This window comes from Triturus cristatus, chromosome 8, assembly GCF_964204655.1.
Source record: "Triturus cristatus chromosome 8, aTriCri1.1, whole genome shotgun sequence".
NCBI lineage: Eukaryota > Metazoa > Chordata > Amphibia > Caudata > Salamandridae > Triturus > Triturus cristatus.
This window is the reverse complement of record NC_140591.1, coordinates 396667806-396685337: the sequence shown is the minus strand read 5'-3', so window position 1 is coordinate 396685337 and position 17532 is coordinate 396667806.

Sequence of the window (17532 nt, the reverse complement as noted above, 5' to 3'; positions counted from 1 at the left end):
CAACCAACGCAGGGCTTGCAAAGCGGGAAGACTCCAACCCCCTCGGCTGCTGAGGAGTAAAGACTGTTCAGCACAGATACACAATAAAAGAAGCCTACCTTACACTGGTGTGCCGCAGCTCATTGTCCCCTACCCTTGGTAACATTTCACACACCGGTTGTATGCCTGGGATGTTGTTGGAGTTAGTATGAAGGCCATTCCATGCAAGATTACTTCGAGCAAGGTCTCCTGTGTGTGGAGTGTGTATACGTTGGTCTCTCATCGGGCTGTGAGTAGTGTGGGAGTCAGCATCAGCTGCAATGGTATCTGTCAGGGGTTGCCGGGCACATGCAATTCTGAGGTCGGAGATGCAGATGTGCTTCCGCCTGATAGTTAAGACAAAGGAGCCCTCATACCTAGTGTAAGTTTGTAATCTGCTTGCATTCATGAAATGTGAAGTGGCTTGTTGGGGGTGGGGTGGGATGAGTGCGACTTTGGGATTCATTTTTGACATGTCTTGCATGTGGAATATGAGCGGGATCACTGTGTGTTACGTTTCATCACAGCTGCTCCTCCCTCCCCCGAACCCATTTACTTATGTGCGCAGCGCAATTGCATCACTTGCACTCCTATGGCACAGTATTGTCATGCCTGTCTGCGGATGTCCACAAGCCTGACAATGACACTGTGATGTTGGCCGTTGAAGGTTGTGGGCCACATGAGTGTAGGCCTATGGTAAGGATAGGGCAGACACAGATGTAGGGTACATGCCTGGGTGAACTAGCGCTGCTAATGTTGCTAGGCATTTGGCTCATGCTGCGGCAATACAGATACACACAACACTTGACATGTATGATCCTGGACCCCGAGCGGTCTTGCGCTCCTTTATTACTCTTTTTGTGCGAGCCCGCCCTCCCGGTGCATGCTACATTGCAACATTGTCACTTACAGGGGGGGTGAGTTAGCTACATGTTCAGGCTCTTACCCACTGCCTGAGGTGACATGGGTGCGTCCGCTGTCCACAGCACAATGTAATGTGGTAGGGCCCGGGGCCATCATTTCTACATAATGAGCACACGGACACACTTGGAAAGATAGTGGAACTGACTACGGGCACGTGCGCCCAGCCCCTTTTTATTACCAGGATCATATATTCAGTGACACCTGTGTTGGATGGGTGTGGGGTGAGTGTGAGTCAGCCCTCAGGGAGTGGTTGGTGCTGGCAACAACTTGAACAGTGATCACTATTAAAGCGGAAACAGAAAACAACAACATAACACAAACAACTGCAAAGCATCATGGTGGTAGCCGGAGCAAGTACAGAGGTCACCCAATATTCAATCAGAAGGGGCCATGACTTGTAGTGCACTTAGGTAGGGGCACCAGAGCTGAGCGTGCTCATGTGAAGAAATTGTCAATGATTGTGTCCCTTCGGGATATTCCTGCTGCTGTGGGGTGCGTTACACCTGCCTCACCTTCATCATCATTGTCCCAGGTCTTCCACACTGCCTGAGGTGACAGTGTTGCATCCGCATTCCACAGCACGTTACTCAATCATAAAGGGTCCATGAGTTGTGGTGCACAGAGTTAGTGGCACCTGTGGCGCTCAGCAGGTGCGCAGCCTGCGATGATGCGTCTTCCATGAAGGTCAGGAATGGATCTAATGTGTGTGAGCCCTGCTGACTGAAGTGTAGGCCGGAAGCAGAGGTCAGCAGGGGCCCACAGCCACGTGGCGTTGACTTGTGGTGCACAGTTAGTGGCACCTGTGGCGCTCAGGGGGTGCGCAGCCTGCGATGATGCGTCTTCCGGGCGGGCTGCACTGGGATCAATGTCTGTTGCCTACTGGACTGCATCATCTGCAATTGCGACTCGATCTGAATTGTGAGCCCTGCTGACCGCAGTGTAGGTTGATGGCAGTAGTCAGCACAGATAAAACTCTGCGGTGCTGTGCCACTGGGTTCGCTGGGGGCCTGTGTGGTGGATGCCAGCGATCAGCTGAGGAGGCCGGTGGTCACGGCGGCTGCCTCGTGGCAGGCTGAGGGGCTCCGCCCTGGCAGACGCGTTGGCCATCCCAGAAGTGAACCACGCCCGGAGCCCCGGCCTATTTGTTCACACTCCTACGCTGGACTGGCGTACGCCGAACCAGCCCACTCCGCTTACGCTTACAGGGGGGGGGACACAGCTACATGTCCTAGGTCTTCCCCACTGCCTGAGGTAACATGGTTGTGTCCACTGTCCACAACACTACAAACACCAGCAGTATATGTCCACATGGACAGGTCTGTGCTGTGCATACTGAGGTCTGTCCAGCACATCACCACCACACTTGGCATTGTGTGCATTGTTATTCATGGGTGACTTGCCACCTTCACACATACTTGGTTTCCACCTCTCCCCACATTCTGCTATTGTGTGGCTGAGGGCCATGCCATTTTCAAAACATCCGCTGTCCTGTCCTGTTCTGCACTGCCTCGGTGGTGGGGGGGGGGGGGTCTGGCGGGGGCATGGGGGTGGTGGCGGTGGGTGTTGTGGACCTCTTGGGTCTCCAAGCTGCACGATCAGTAGTTCCATGACATGTGTTGGTCTTCAGATGTGGCTCCGGGCTGGGCTCCCTTTCATACTGCAGGTAGTTGTCACCAGTAAAAGGTAGGTGTTGAATCCCTGCTGCTAATGCGCCTTATCGCCTGTTTTTGGGTCGCATCACATTTTTCGTGTGTTTTTGGACGGGAACGCCTACTCTTCATATCATTAGCGTTAGTTGTCGCTCTCATCCGTGGCGATGTTTTTTGCGGAAGCTATCACTGGAAAACTGGCGATATCGGCAGTTTGCACCAGCTTGAGAATGGGGCGATAATTCTTTCGCCACTTTGGCTGCGCTAAAGTGCCAATAACTTGGCGATAATTCCTTGAGAATATGCCCCAAAAGCTTTATCATCCAAAACAGACACAGTTAAATTACAATTGTGTAGGTAGAGCAAGACACCACAAGTATATATTGAGAGCTGGCAATATAATGTATAAATAGTAAGGTGAGGAAGCGTGAGTCACACAAATGATGAGTGTTGAGTTGTGCTAGGAATAATTCAGTTGTTACAGTTCAGGCATGATTCATCCTACTATTCTTAGATGCATTGTCATAATGTAAATCACCGGCATTGGTGTACAATGATACTACGCACAAGTACACATTGGGGTTCATGTATGCTTGGAGCAAGTAGTACGTAGCTGGTGTGAAATTACCTGCAGAGGTTGCAGCGCTCACCGTTATCAATAACGGATATGCTGCAGTTTGACGTGCTACAAGAAGGAAACCGTGACAGTGCATTTGGTAGTGCGCATCTACAGAGGAGGCAGTGTGATTTTGTAATTTGTGGATTTTAAGAACATCTACCTTTGCACCAGTGCATATACCATGTGCGCTGGCACAAGTGGTTTGAGTCCAGCTTTTCATAGTTAAGAAATATATCAAAGACAGTGGTTGCTATTTTAAAATATGTGGCTAACGCAGGGCCACTGGAATTATGCGATTGCACGGCTGCAGCGTTTTGTCGCAGTAGCCACATAATCTGTCATCTGCCACACAAGCTGCAGATATTAATTTTTTAAAAATCGTTTTTAGATCAAACGGATCAAAATTAGCTAAAATAGCGGCAACATATGTTGCCATACAGTGGAATGCCCTATGCAAAGGTTGAATGTTCATCTTTCAGTTGATGTTTTCTGTATTTGGATGTTTAACTGGTAGTAATGAGGTGAAACCATTGCCCAGACAGAATTACCGTGTGAAAAAAATGACAACATTATGGAGGAGTACTGTCTCAGAATGTGACACTTTATATTGCATAATTTGCTATCTCGTGTGTTTTTTCTCTAAATCCACCTATCAAAATACATTCACTATGAGCAAACGAAGAGATGTTTTAGTAAAATCAGTGTAAACATCATTCATTCATTCTCTCTACTGGCTGCGCCTCAAACACCGTCTGCTTATCTTAGCAACTAGCTTTATTTATTATTTCTTTTCAGCTCGGTCTGTGCAGGCTGCCATTATCACTTTATTCTTCCTCATTCATCTTCAAACTCTATCTGTATTCTCAAACAGTGTCACCTCTGAGCTAACAGGTTACACATTTATCCAGTACAAAATCATTTATTTTTTCATCCTTTTTGACATCAGCTGATTGCCATCGCACACAATATCAGTTGTCTCCAATGCTCTCAGGTGTGACTGCAGCCATCGACCCATGAAAACATCAGTGAGGCGCCAAAACAGACGACATAACACCGCTGCCCTGTAAACAGTTGCCAAGCCTGTCGGCTGCGGCCAAGGTCATTGCAGAACCGAAAGTGACGTGAGACCTGCTTTGTTTTTCTTCACTCCTCAGGTCGTGACCGTGAGCAGACCAAACAAATTCATCAGTAAACATGTTCAAAGACGCCACGTTATATTATTGTGCTTCATTTATTTGTAGGCCGAACATTTTTTTTTTAATTCGCGCAGAACGCCTTATTTTCGTCATTTCCACCTGCACAGAAAATTTGCTTTTAGGTTTATGTTAATCTTATTGAACTGAGATTTGTGTAAGTAACAATGTCTCTATTCTAAAAAAGTGGCATAGGGAGAAGACAACTTTAGTACAAAATAAGTAGACAAGGAAAAACAAATGACTAATTAATGTGTAGGAAGTTAGGTTATTGGTTGAGGGGGGGTGGAAGCCCCACTCAGACAACAACCACACTCCTTGTCAGAGTGAACCACGAAAGTCACTAAATTAACCTATGCTTTACCTTCTGGTAGCTTGGCACAAAAGCAGTTAAGCTTAATTTAGAAGCAATGTATAGAGTATTTACGCTGCACACAAACAGTAATAAAGTGAAAACACAGCGCAAGAAAAATCCCAAAATAATTTAGAAAAATAGAGTACATTTTGATAAATAAATGTATACCAAAATGATACAAATCCAATCAGTAGAACCGGATAAATGTAATTTCAAAGTTTTAGTCCGGAACACAGTCACAAGTTTAGGCCGACCATGATGGCGCATGGGTCGGATAAGGGAATAGGTTAGTCCTACTGAAAATTGTACCCCATGTACTTGATACGAGGTACTGCGTCGTGCTGCGTTGGTTCCGATAAGGGACTGCGATGTGGAAATATGGATTTTTATGATCAGTTATGTCCCCTATCTTGGACCCCAACGGTTTCATGTATAAGTCACAAGTACATGTATGTTCCCTCCAGTTCCAGTTATGAAGACGCAAACACATGTGCGTCCACCGTCAACATGTCCTCTTTCAGATCCGCCATGAATGGGCCGGATATTCTATTCCTAAGTATAAAAGGCCACCGGCTTTATATGGTTCATTTATCCCATTTTACAGTCCAGGCGAGTAGGCCCGAATTCTGTCATCAAGCCTTTTCCTGCCTTCTGCCTCTGAAAGCTCCAGTCTGAGCCTGCATCTGTGACCATGAACTTTGTCTTACTCCCTGCGCGGCTAACGGTGCCTGACTCGACCTGTCTGCCTGTCAAAAACTGTATTTCACCTTCAAGATTATCTGCTCTGCTCCGCTCCGCATCCAATGCATTCCTGTCTAGTAGTTTAGGTAAACATTCCTCCAGCTACCGTGCAAAGGGCCAGGCCTAGCTGCCCTCATGCAAGTAATTCATAGCCCTGTTACCATGGAATATTCCTACCCCCTTGCATCTAGTGTAGACACTTAGACGCTTGTACACGCACTAACAGTCAGTATAGTCAGTATAGAATAAGATTCTATCCTAAGAGACCTTTCCTTTTGGATAACACAGTTCTTTAAACATAGGATATTAGATATGATTTGGGATTAGGTTGACATAACCCCAGACTTTTGTCTCCACGTGTAGAGCTAAATGTCAAGTCTCTTTCTCGCCCTAGTTGCACGTCAAATCACACGTCATGCTGCCGCGCGCGCATCTCTGCCAAGTATTTTTGCTGACATTGCGAAATTCTTTCATGGAACCACCCATTTGTGACATCATACCTAATGACGTTCTTTAGTTACGCCTAGTTACACCCATTTTAGTTACGCATGTATGTTTTATCTCTGTTATCGACTGTTACGCCTCCTGCATCTGTTTCACTGTAATGCCTCTTCTATAAAAATGATTACCTGTCAATAATGTGTTGTTCCTTCCTTCCTGAACTTTCGTGGTGATGGAATAGAAGGCCCATAATTCGAATTATGTTCCTTTGTATAGGAATAAAGCCCGTTCCGAACCTCTAATACCACGGATTCTGCCTCTTATTTTACTGAGCTATTCTTGTTAATTTTCTGCATCAAATTAAGTTCCGGTAATTAAATTATTTACCACATATATGGCGCCCGAACAGGGACACTTTCTCATCTCACGCGCCGGAGGTGCGTTGCAGGCCCGGTCTCCTGCCACAGCTGGACGGACAGCAACGCGTACCCACAGGATTTCCTGTATCTCCCTCCTGCCGAGCGGGGGTAACTGAGGCTGCGATCAACACCCAGACGAGGCGGTGAGAAGTGCGAAGTATCCCGACCAGAGCCTAGCTGAGAGAGCAAGATCCGAGGTATACAGAGGCCCACCAAGTTCCGAAGTTCCGAAGTATCGAGTCGAGTCCAGTCTGGTCCAAGTCCAGTTCAGTTCAGTTCCGAGGCCTTCCGTTCCGAGCTACCCGGTGAGTACCATTGTCGGGGAGGCGTTCTGACGTGCACATAGGTTGTGCCGGTCAAGACGGGTTTGGGTACACAAATCCGGTCTGCACTGTTTCAGCAGTGTATCTGTACTGTTTAGCAGTATATCAAGTATGTCTAGTATATAATTCAGAATTACCTAGTTAGTGCCGAGTATTATGCTTAGTGACTAGTTCCTTAAATGGCCATCATTGTTGTTCATTAAATGTTAAATGTTTTTAAATACGTTCTGCATATTGTGGTATGAATGACTGTTCATTATTGTGTTTTGTTGTATTAAACGTGTTCAAAATTAGGTCTCAGATCAGTTCTCAATATGCCGCTCTTTTCGAAATTAAGACAGATCAAAACTAGAAAAGGGGTACTCGAAGAAGCTGTTCCCATTCCTCCTAGGGACACTCCAGGGTACTTCATGTATCATAAACATGGCCTAGACGCCATATTATTTCTTGATTTATGGGTAGACTACACTAAGGAATTGCCAGAAAGTCAGAGGTGGCCCGCAGCTGGGACCTGGGATGCAGATTGCATCATGAAAGTGGAGGAAGAATTATGGAAAAAGAAAGCTAGACAATCACAGAAGGATGCCATTGAATTATGGCGTAAAGAATCGTATAGACGTACAGAAAAAGCACGCAGACAGGAAGGGAAGAGTAAGGAGAATTCAAATAAAGTCCGAGAAAATCTATTAATTGAAGAAGGTACCCGAGCAAAAGCAGAACAAGTAGACAGACAAAGAAATGCCCTTATGAATGGTATGTATCCTCTTCTGGCCGAAGGGTTACCTAAGGCTACTCTGGAGATACCCAAAGACTTGCCACCTCCGTTGTTTCCGATAAAAGCACATCCCAAAGGGCATCCCAGAACCGCAGAAGATGTTTTCCTTTCCTCTTATTTAGACGACGCAGCTCCCGAGTATGCTAATACTGCACCACATAGACCGCCTGCCGAGGGGGTTCAACGCCAAGACCCTCCGTCTGTACCTCCGCAACAACAAACTCCGACACAAGTTCCGGCAAGCACATCTGTTTCTACAGCTGTACCTACACCTATGGTTGCTATATCACGTTCAACGAGTCCTTTCACATCCAGCACCCCAGGCGGTGCTACAGGAGGTACAACAAACATTTTTTCCACGCCACCCAGAGTAAATAAACTTTCCTTTCAAGAATTAGCCCACCAACGTACGCCCAAACTAGTAACTCCCGACATGCTTAAGGAACTTCTAGTAGATTGTAGATATGACCCTGTGCCCGGCAAAAAGGATGAAATGCTGCTGGCATCATTACGTATCCGACGAGCTGCAATATATTTAGGGAGGCTACCCGGAATGACTACACATTTAGAAAATATATATCACTTTGTCCAGTCAGGGCGAGATTCGGAGAGTATTAATAGAGCCATGGAGTACCAGAAAGTGGAAATACAGGGGGAACTGTTACGTTTCCTCATAAATTGTGTGATCAGAAATCAAGACCGACCAGGAGTAAATCCGGAAGAAATGCAAATTCTTACCACATGGAGTCGGAATATATCAGAAGGGAGACATGATAAACGATTAAGTATAATAGCTATGTGCCGAAAAATCCGCAAAGAAGTAGAACGAATACACGAAGAAAGATTAGCAGTAGACCAGCCTGAACAAACCGAAGAGGAGGAAGAATTAGAACTACCCACAGGACAGTTAGAAACGATGGCCTATGTAGGTAGAGGAAGATCTTGTAATAATACTAGATGCTTTACTGATCCGATACGTCCGATACGTCCAGATAATAACAGAAATTTCCAAAACCCTATAATAAATATAAGGTCCCCCGAACATTCGTTCCAAGTCGCTGACAAATTACTCCGAGAACGAAGGGGTTATCATGTACTCGATTCTATGGACGAACAAGAATTAGCCAGGTCAGCCGTTCACTGGGTTGACAGTCCCGGAAAATATAGTGATGATACACTAGCACACACGTTTTTGAACCTCACCCCAGATGAACAGCGTTTAGCTGGTATCTACATGATTCAACAACTCCTTATATTATATAAAAGCACACACTCCGATCCTGGTCCCTTACCTGATATATTGACTGAATTACTCACGAATAAATGGAGAGGTTCAGGTACTGAGTTAATTAGAGAAATACTAGAATCCAGAAAGCAGTACATTCTTTTTGTATGCCCCGAACATGTCTCACTGCCCATCAAGGAAAGAACGACGTATTATATGGATAGACAGAATCCCTTACGCGAAGTGCACCCGATAAAAGGTGATGACAATCAGTTTAAACGTGTGTTTGTATACACACCCATATCTAAAATGGAACTATTAGAAATGAAGAAAGTGGTACCCAGTCATGACAAAGACCCAGCGGGTTTCCACCGTGAAATTAAAGACATGTTGCTCATGGGAGAGTATACCTATCCCGACATTATGAAAATATTAAAGGTATTAATGCCTGCGGGCATTTATGAAAAACTCAAAGAAAAGGATTGGGAGGTGGGAGACCAAAAGATAGATTGGACAGCATTAGAAAACGAAGAAACAGCTCGAGGTCCAGGTTTAGGGCTTGGGGAAAAGACCAAAATACTACCAGGTTTGTTAGTACAGGTACTGCCACGTTTATTGACTACGAAAAAGGAAGACTGGGGTGCAATATCAGCCTGTAAACAAAAGCAAGATGAAGACACTAGTGACTTTTATGCCCGATTCGAAAAATGTTTTGGTATAAATAGTGGAATAAAAGCAAGTAGCGAATCTTATCCACATCTGTTTGTGACAAAATTAGTTGAAAATGCCCTGCCCCAAGTTAAGAATAGAGTATTGAAATTCGAGAGTACCTGGCAAGGTAACACTCCGTCACAAATGTTACAAATGCTACAGTACCATCACAATAGAATTAGAGAGGAACAAGAACATGAACAAAGACGCATGAAAGACACGAAAATGAAAATGCTAGTTTCCCAGACAGTTCCAGCTGACGGTCATAAAAAGGGTATGACACAGTCCAGTGTTTCAGCGGGTTCTGTAAAAGGGACATGCAACTATTGTAAACAGCCAGGTCATTATGTACACGATTGTCCAATTTTAAAACATAATATCGCCATAGGTAATACAAAAGAAAGACCACGGCCACTTAGACAGGATCAGAACCAACAAGGAGCCCCGCAGCATGCACAGGCCATGCCAGCTCCGCAACAGTCTATGCCAGCTTCACCACCGCAGCCTATTGCTGCCACACCAACAACGACACGACAGATGTACCAGACCGCACAGTATGACTATCCTGATTATCAACGATACTCATGAAACAGCCTAGAGAGGGAAGTTGGCTTACCCCTTATCGAGGTCCCTGTAGATCAAGAAGGACCTTATGTACACAGTGAACTATTAGGCCAAGATAGAAAATTTTTACTTGATACAGGGGCAAGCCGAACAACCATAAAACGTAGTGAAGTTCCAGGGGCACCCCTCTCAGGCTCACAGAATATTTCCCTTGGTTTTTCAGGAAAACCTATCATTAACGAAGTATCACAGCCTCTTCCACTTACGATTGGTCCCTTGACACGAACTACAGATTTATTGCTTACTAAATCATGTCCAGAAAACCTGTTAGGTATAAAAACATTGAAAGCTCTAGGAGCTATAATATGTTGTTCTCCGGAAGGAGTAAGATTGTTTTTACGTGATTTCAAAGGGCACTATGTGTCCCGAGACATGGATCACCGACTGCAGACTTTACCCACACATTTATGGGCGCAAGGCCCTACAGATGTTGGTTGCATGAACATTACACCATATCGAGTCACACTAAAGACAGGAGTGGTACTACCACGAATGCGACAATACAAGTTACCCCCAGATGCAGTAGTGGCTTTACTGCAAATCATTGACGAGCTTATTACCCAAGGAGTGGTTGTGGAAACCGACTCCAATGTATGTAATTCCCCGATAATTCCGATCCTTAAACGAACTGATCCTAAAGCCCCGCCAGTATATCGATTGGTTATTGATCTGCGCGAATTAAATAAATGTATTGTACCACAATACCCCGTAGTCCCAGACATTTCTTCATTACTGACAGCCATTAATTCCGAAGCAAAATTCTTTACTGTAATTGATCTCAAGAATGCCTTTTTCAGCGTCCCAATAGATCCGGAAAGCCAATACTTGTTCGGATTTAGTTTAAATGGACGAAGCTTTAAATTCACACGCGCACCTCAAGGATTCACAGAAAGCCCCAGCATCTATAGCCAAGCACTGAAACGAGAACTTGACAGTATCCACATGCCAGTCAACACTGCCCTGCTTCAATATGTCGATGATCTGCTGATCACCGCTAGAAGCGAACCTGAATGTGAAAAAGCCTCACTGACGGTTTTACAATTTTTGGCCGAAAAGGGGCACAAGGTGTCCCCTTCTAAGCTGCAATTCTGTGTCCAGCGAGTTGTTTACCTTGGGCACTCGCTGTCCAAGGAGGGAAGGCAGCTTACGTCAGATCGCATCCAGTTAATAGCTAACATGCCACCACCCAAGACACAAAAGGAGGTACGGGCTTTTATAGGCCTCACTTCATATTGTAGGCAGTGGATCCCTCAGTATGCATTTCTAGCAAAACCACTCATTCAGTTGACAACACAGGAGGCGGCCACATCGACTGTCCTCCCTTGGACTCCAGAACATACACACGCCTTTGAAAGCTTAAAGAAAGCTTTATGCCAAGCACCTGTTTTAGCAACACCATGTTACAATAAACATTTTACGCTCTTTGTTACAGAACGCGAAGGTACTGCCTTGTCAGTACTCACACAGGAACAAGCAGGAGCACACAAACCATGTGCTTATTTTTCTAGTACATTAGATCCCGTAGCTCAGGCTCTGCCTGCGTGCCTGAAATCAGTGGCAGCGACAGCTTTAGCAATCAGACAAAGCGATGCCATAGTGTTAGGACATCCATTGACAGTACAAGTACCACACGCAGTAGAGGTTCTTGTGAACCGAACGCAAACACAACACTTGACTATAGCAAGACTCACCGGTTACGAATTAACATTGTTTCAGCCACACATAGAAATCAGACGTTGTAGTACATTGAATCCTGCCACACTTTTGCCAGTAAACGGAACAGACCCACTAGCACATGATTGTATTGAAGTTATTACTATCACGACGAAACCCAGACAAGACTTGACAGACGTCCCATTGTCAGATCCAGACCTGACGTTGTATGTAGATGGTTCATGTATGAGAACAAGTACAGGAGAGCTAGTGGCCGCGTATGCAGTCACAACAGACACTTAAGTCATTGAAACAAATCGTATTAATACCTTGTCAGCTCAAGCAGCAGAGCTCATCGCTCTGACACAAGCCTGTATTCAAGCCACAAATAAGAAAGTCAACATATACACTGATTCACGTTATGCATTCGGAGTCGTCCATGACTTCGGCGTGCTGTGGCGAGAGAGAGGTTATTTAACTTCTCACGGTGCCCACATTCAGCACGGACCCCTCATTCATGCCTTATTAGATGCAATACATCTACCCACTGCAATATCAATTATGAAATGTAAAGCTCATACGAAAGTTACTGATATCATTTCCCAAGGCAATGACCTAGCTGACAGAACAGCTAAACAGACTGCTCAGAATAAAACTCACACATCTGACATGACAAAGACAATAGTTCTGACACCAACACATTGCATGACGGTTAAGGATCCCGCTCTTGACGTAATTGACATACAGACACACGCTACACCAGATGAAATAAAGAAATGGACTGAATTAGGAGGGATCCAAACGAATCAAGGATGGATGACGAAGGAAAAATCTATATGGTTTCTTCCCGACTCTATGGTGCAAGTTATCATTAATACAATACATAGTCCAGCGCACCTAGGAGAAAAAGCTATGCTAGACAGCATTCAACACATTTGGTTCAACAAACATTTACGAGCAGCAGCTAAACAAAAAGTTCGTACCTGTATGATCTGTTGTCAGTTTAACCCAGGTAAAAGCATTCCCGTAGAACAGGGTGGATTTCAGCCTCCTGATCACCCTTTTGAAGTCCTCCAGATGGATTATATCCAGATGGAACGATGTCGAGGATTCAAATATGTTCTCGTAGTTGTCTGTGCTCTTTCCCGTTGGACAGAAGCATACCCGGTCTCAGATTACACTGCCCCGACTACTGCCAAACAGTTGGTTCGAGAATTCTTCCCACGGTACGGTTTACCACGTGTTGTCTATTCAGATAATGGCCAGCCGTTCTCATCCGAACTAATGAAACACGTTTCACTTTTGTTAGGCTATCAATGGAGATTTCACTGTGTCCGACACCCCGAGGCAGCAGGTCTCGTGGAACGACATAATCAAACTCTGAAAATTAGATTGTCCAAAATATGTAGGGAGAAAGGTGTCGACTGGGTAGTAGCCTTACCAGTTGCACTCTTTTACATGAGAATGGTAGCACATTCTCGAACAGGGCTATCCCCTTATGAGGTGATCTTCGGTAGACCACCAAATATGTGGGGGACGCCTATACCACGCAAAATAACTGACGTTGACTGTAATATGCTGACAGATTACCTGGCTTCCTTGATGTCTGCACTACAATCTTGTCGTTCACAGGTAGCTGCAGCCTTTCCCGACAACACCGAGGTGAAACCCCATGACGTAGTTCCCGGGGACTTGGTGTTAGTGCGGAATTTTGACCGGAAGACCCAGCTGGATCCTAGGTGGAAATCGCCTCAACTTGTACTACTCACCACGAGGACAGCCGTGAAGATCGAAGGTCGCAAAGGCTGGTTACATTCGAGTCATATCAAGAAATTTTATGGACTACCATCCGATATAGAGACTAAACCCTGTATTTCCTCAAAGACAGACTCAAAGCTCCCCTTGGTTGAGCAATCGAACTCAGAAATCTATAAACTAAAATTGAGGTCCAGTCAGTCAGACAATTTGATTGTTTAAGTCCTCTCCAAGGTGAATCGGTTGAATTTGTCTCTGACATGTATCCTCTGGACCGGAATAGAGAAAGAAATAATCAAATGCAGTTGAAAAAACATGCGTACTATAAATCACTGAGTAGTCATTGCACTGTGACGTTATTAATTTTGTTTTTCTTATGTCTTTTAATAATCGCTGCAAGTATATTGTTGCACATATATTATCCTATTTCTAAACATGTTTACAATGTTACTGCTGAACATTCTTTTAGTGAATTACCCCCGCATGAGTTGTCATATAGATTTGCGCTGCGCAACAACACTTTTATTAGTATGTTACATCATTCCCATCAGACTAGCAATGCTACAAATTGTTGGATATGTGGCCGACTCCCTCCCTATCAGAACTATAAAGGAGTTTTGCCCCTCTTTCCATATCCATTCACACACAATGGCTCCAGTGGAGCATGGTTTAGTTTGATCAATTCCCTAGATTCGAATTCCGTAGCTTATCAAGACAACTGGGTATGGGGAAACCTGAACTTAGTTTTGCTTAAAGTCTGCTACCCTAACAAGGAGGGACTTCCCAAAAGAACAGGAACTGATCTAGAAAATGAAGTATACGGATTAGGTAATTTCACGCTTAATCTCATGATCCTGAACGTTGAATCTGAAGCTACACCAATCTTGTCCACCATGTCCGTGTTCCCAGTAAAAGGGGAACTATGTGTAAGAAAGAATGGCTCCATACACATGGGCCATAGTAAATGCACCACTGTGATAAAATTCAGTGATCAAGGCAAGTCTACATTTAGAGCTTCTCGTCATTCCTACTTTATATGTGGCCAGACCGCATATATACGCCTACCTCTAGATTGGGATGGTACCTGTTACATAGCATTCCTTCTACCACCTGTTTTCCTAGCTCCTCCTGATTATCATAGAAATACTCATTTAGTACACAATAGACAGCAGAGAGATCTCCCAATCGTCGATTACACTGAAACAGCATGGGAAAAATACACAGATTTCAATAAAGGTTTCTTCCCCTATATAGGTACAGTCACTAATAGTAAGTTGATACGTAGATTAACCAGAACCCTTGAAGCAGTAGTGAACGAAACTATTTCCGCCTTAGGCAATTTAACAGAAGAGCAGTCTGCTATGCGGATTGTTGTGCTTCAAAATCGTCTTGTCCTTGACGTCATCCTGGCCGATAGGGGCGGAGCTTGTAGGGTCATCGGATCAAGTTGTTGCATTTTCATACCAGAAAATTCACCGTCAGTATATAAAGCCATAACCCGCCTTCATAAGATTGTAAGCCAGATACACCAGAGTCCAGGCACCTGGACTTGGTCCGGTTGGTTCTGGGGCGTGTTGTCAGCCTGGGGATGGAGAATGCTCTCCTTCCTAGGTATTGGCTTTCTCATACTATTCAGTTGCTGCTTATGTTTACAATGTGGGCCAGCGATTTGTGGTCTGTGTGCCACCTCGTGTATCCCACATCCAAGTTTTCATTCGAGATCCCGGAAGAAGAAAGAAGAACAAATGATGTTATATGAACAGATCGATGGATTGATGAAGATTGATATCTCTTAAGGGCAAGTAGGGGACAAGGAGGGAATGTGGAAATATGGATTTTTATGATCAGTTATGTCCCCTATCTTGGACCCCAACGGTTTCATGTATAAGTCACAAGTACATGTATGTTCCCTCCAGTTCCAGTTATGAAGACGCAAACACATGTGCGTCCACCGTCAACATGTCCTCTTTCAGATCCGCCATGAATGGGCCGGATATTCTATTCCTAAGTATAAAAGGCCACCGGCTTTATATGGTTCATTTATCCCATTTTACAGTCCAGGCGAGTAGGCCCGAATTCTGTCATCAAGCCTTTTCCTGCCTTCTGCCTCTGAAAGCTCCAGTCTGAGCCTGCATCTGTGACCATGAACTTTGTCTTACTCCCTGCGCGGCTAACGGTGCCTGACTCGACCTGTCTGCCTGCCAAAAACTGTATTTCACCTTCAAGATTATCTGCTCTGCTCCGCTCCGCATCCAATGCATTCCTGTCTAGTAGTTTAGGTAAACATTCCTCCAGCTACCGTGCAAAGGGCCAGGCCTAGCTGCCCTCATGCAAGTAATTCATAGCCCTGTTACCATGGAATATTCCTACCCCCTCGCATCTAGTGTAGACACTTAGACGCTTGTACACGCACTAACAGTCAGTATAGTCAGTATAGAATAAGATTCTATCCTAAGAGACCTTTCCTTTTGGATAACACAGTTCTTTAAACATAGGATATTAGATATGATTTGGGATTAGGTTGACATAACCCCAGACTTTTGTCTCCACATGTAGAGCTAAATGTCAAGTCTCTTTCTCCCCCTAGTTGCACGTCAAATCACACGTCATGCTGCCGCGCGCGCATCTCTGCCAAGTATTTTTGCTGACATTGCGAAATTCTTTCATGGAACCACCCATTTGTGACATCATACCTAATGACGTTCTTTAGTTACGCCTAGTTACACCCATTTTAGTTACGCATGTATGTTTTATCTCTGTTATCGACTGTTACGCCTCCTGCATCTGTTTCACTGTAATGCCTCTTCTATAAAAATGATTACCTGTCAATAATGTGTTGTTCCTTCCTTCCTGAACTTTCGTGGTGATGGAATAGAATGCCCATAATTCGAATTATGTTCCTTTGTATAGGAATAAAGCCCGTTCCGAACCTCTAATACCACGGATTCTGCCTCTTATTTTACTGAGCTATTCTTGTTAATTTTCTGCATCAAATTAAGTTCCGGTAATTAAATTATTTACCACAGCGAGGGCTGCGATGCAAAGACCTGCATTGAGTTGTATTACGCCGCGTCGTTTTTGATGGGGCTGCCGATCAGGAGCTGTAATGCGAAGTCCTGCGCAGAGTTGCATCGCGCTGCATCAGTTCCTATGAGGCTGTTAATCAGGAGCTGCAATGCAAGGACCTGCATCAAGTTGCATTGCCCTGTGTTGGCTCAGATGGAACCCACAGTTAAGCAGGGAGTTGTACACTCTGATGCCAGTCAAGCGTTCAGGACCTGTAGGCACCTCTTGTGGAACCAGACTCACTCTCAGTGGTCAAGGTTATGTTCAGACATGCGTCCCTTCTCACTGTGCAACTAGAACCAGGCTACACCTAACTAAATAGCCTCAATCAGAGTGAAACCAGACTTGGGTTGCTTGTGTTCTGGATCAGAGATGGCCTGGCTAGGCAGCTCAGGCTGAACTGTTCCTGTTGGAGGAGGGTCAAGACTGCTTTGTATATAGTTGAGTCTAATCTGAGGTGGCATGGTGGGAAAAAGAACGATGGGTTAAAATGCTACCCTGTGCGAGTGCCAGTGGTTTGACTTATTACAAGCATCCTTTCCTCACCTTTGTGTGTCTCATCCCAGCAGAGGCCAGCAGCAGCGCCAAGGCAGATCGAGTTGTAGGTTCAGTTACAACAGGTAAGCTGGGCGGTTGCAGGGATGCATCTGGAGCTGTTCCTGTAGCTCAACAGGAGGTCAGTCAACTGATCTTTGGAGTCACTCAGGTTAGACAGTGAAGGAGGTAAACAGGTTCAGTCTTCCTTCTCAGACAACAAGGCAGTCAAGCTGCAGGGAAATCCTCTGGTAGCAGCAAGGCAATCCTCTGGAAGCAGCGGGGAAGTCCTCTGGTGGCGGGGCTGTCCTTCTGTAATGTTCACGGGTCCAGGAGTGCACTGAAAAGCTGTTCTGAGGGTCCAAAATGTATACCTGGTACCAGACTTTGTTTGTGGAGGGGTTCACTATACTACCCCCACATCTGGTTCTGGAAACCTTTTCCCTATCCCTGTCAAGGCCCCAATAAATCTGGGGTGACAAAAGACAGGAGACACCTGATGTAAGA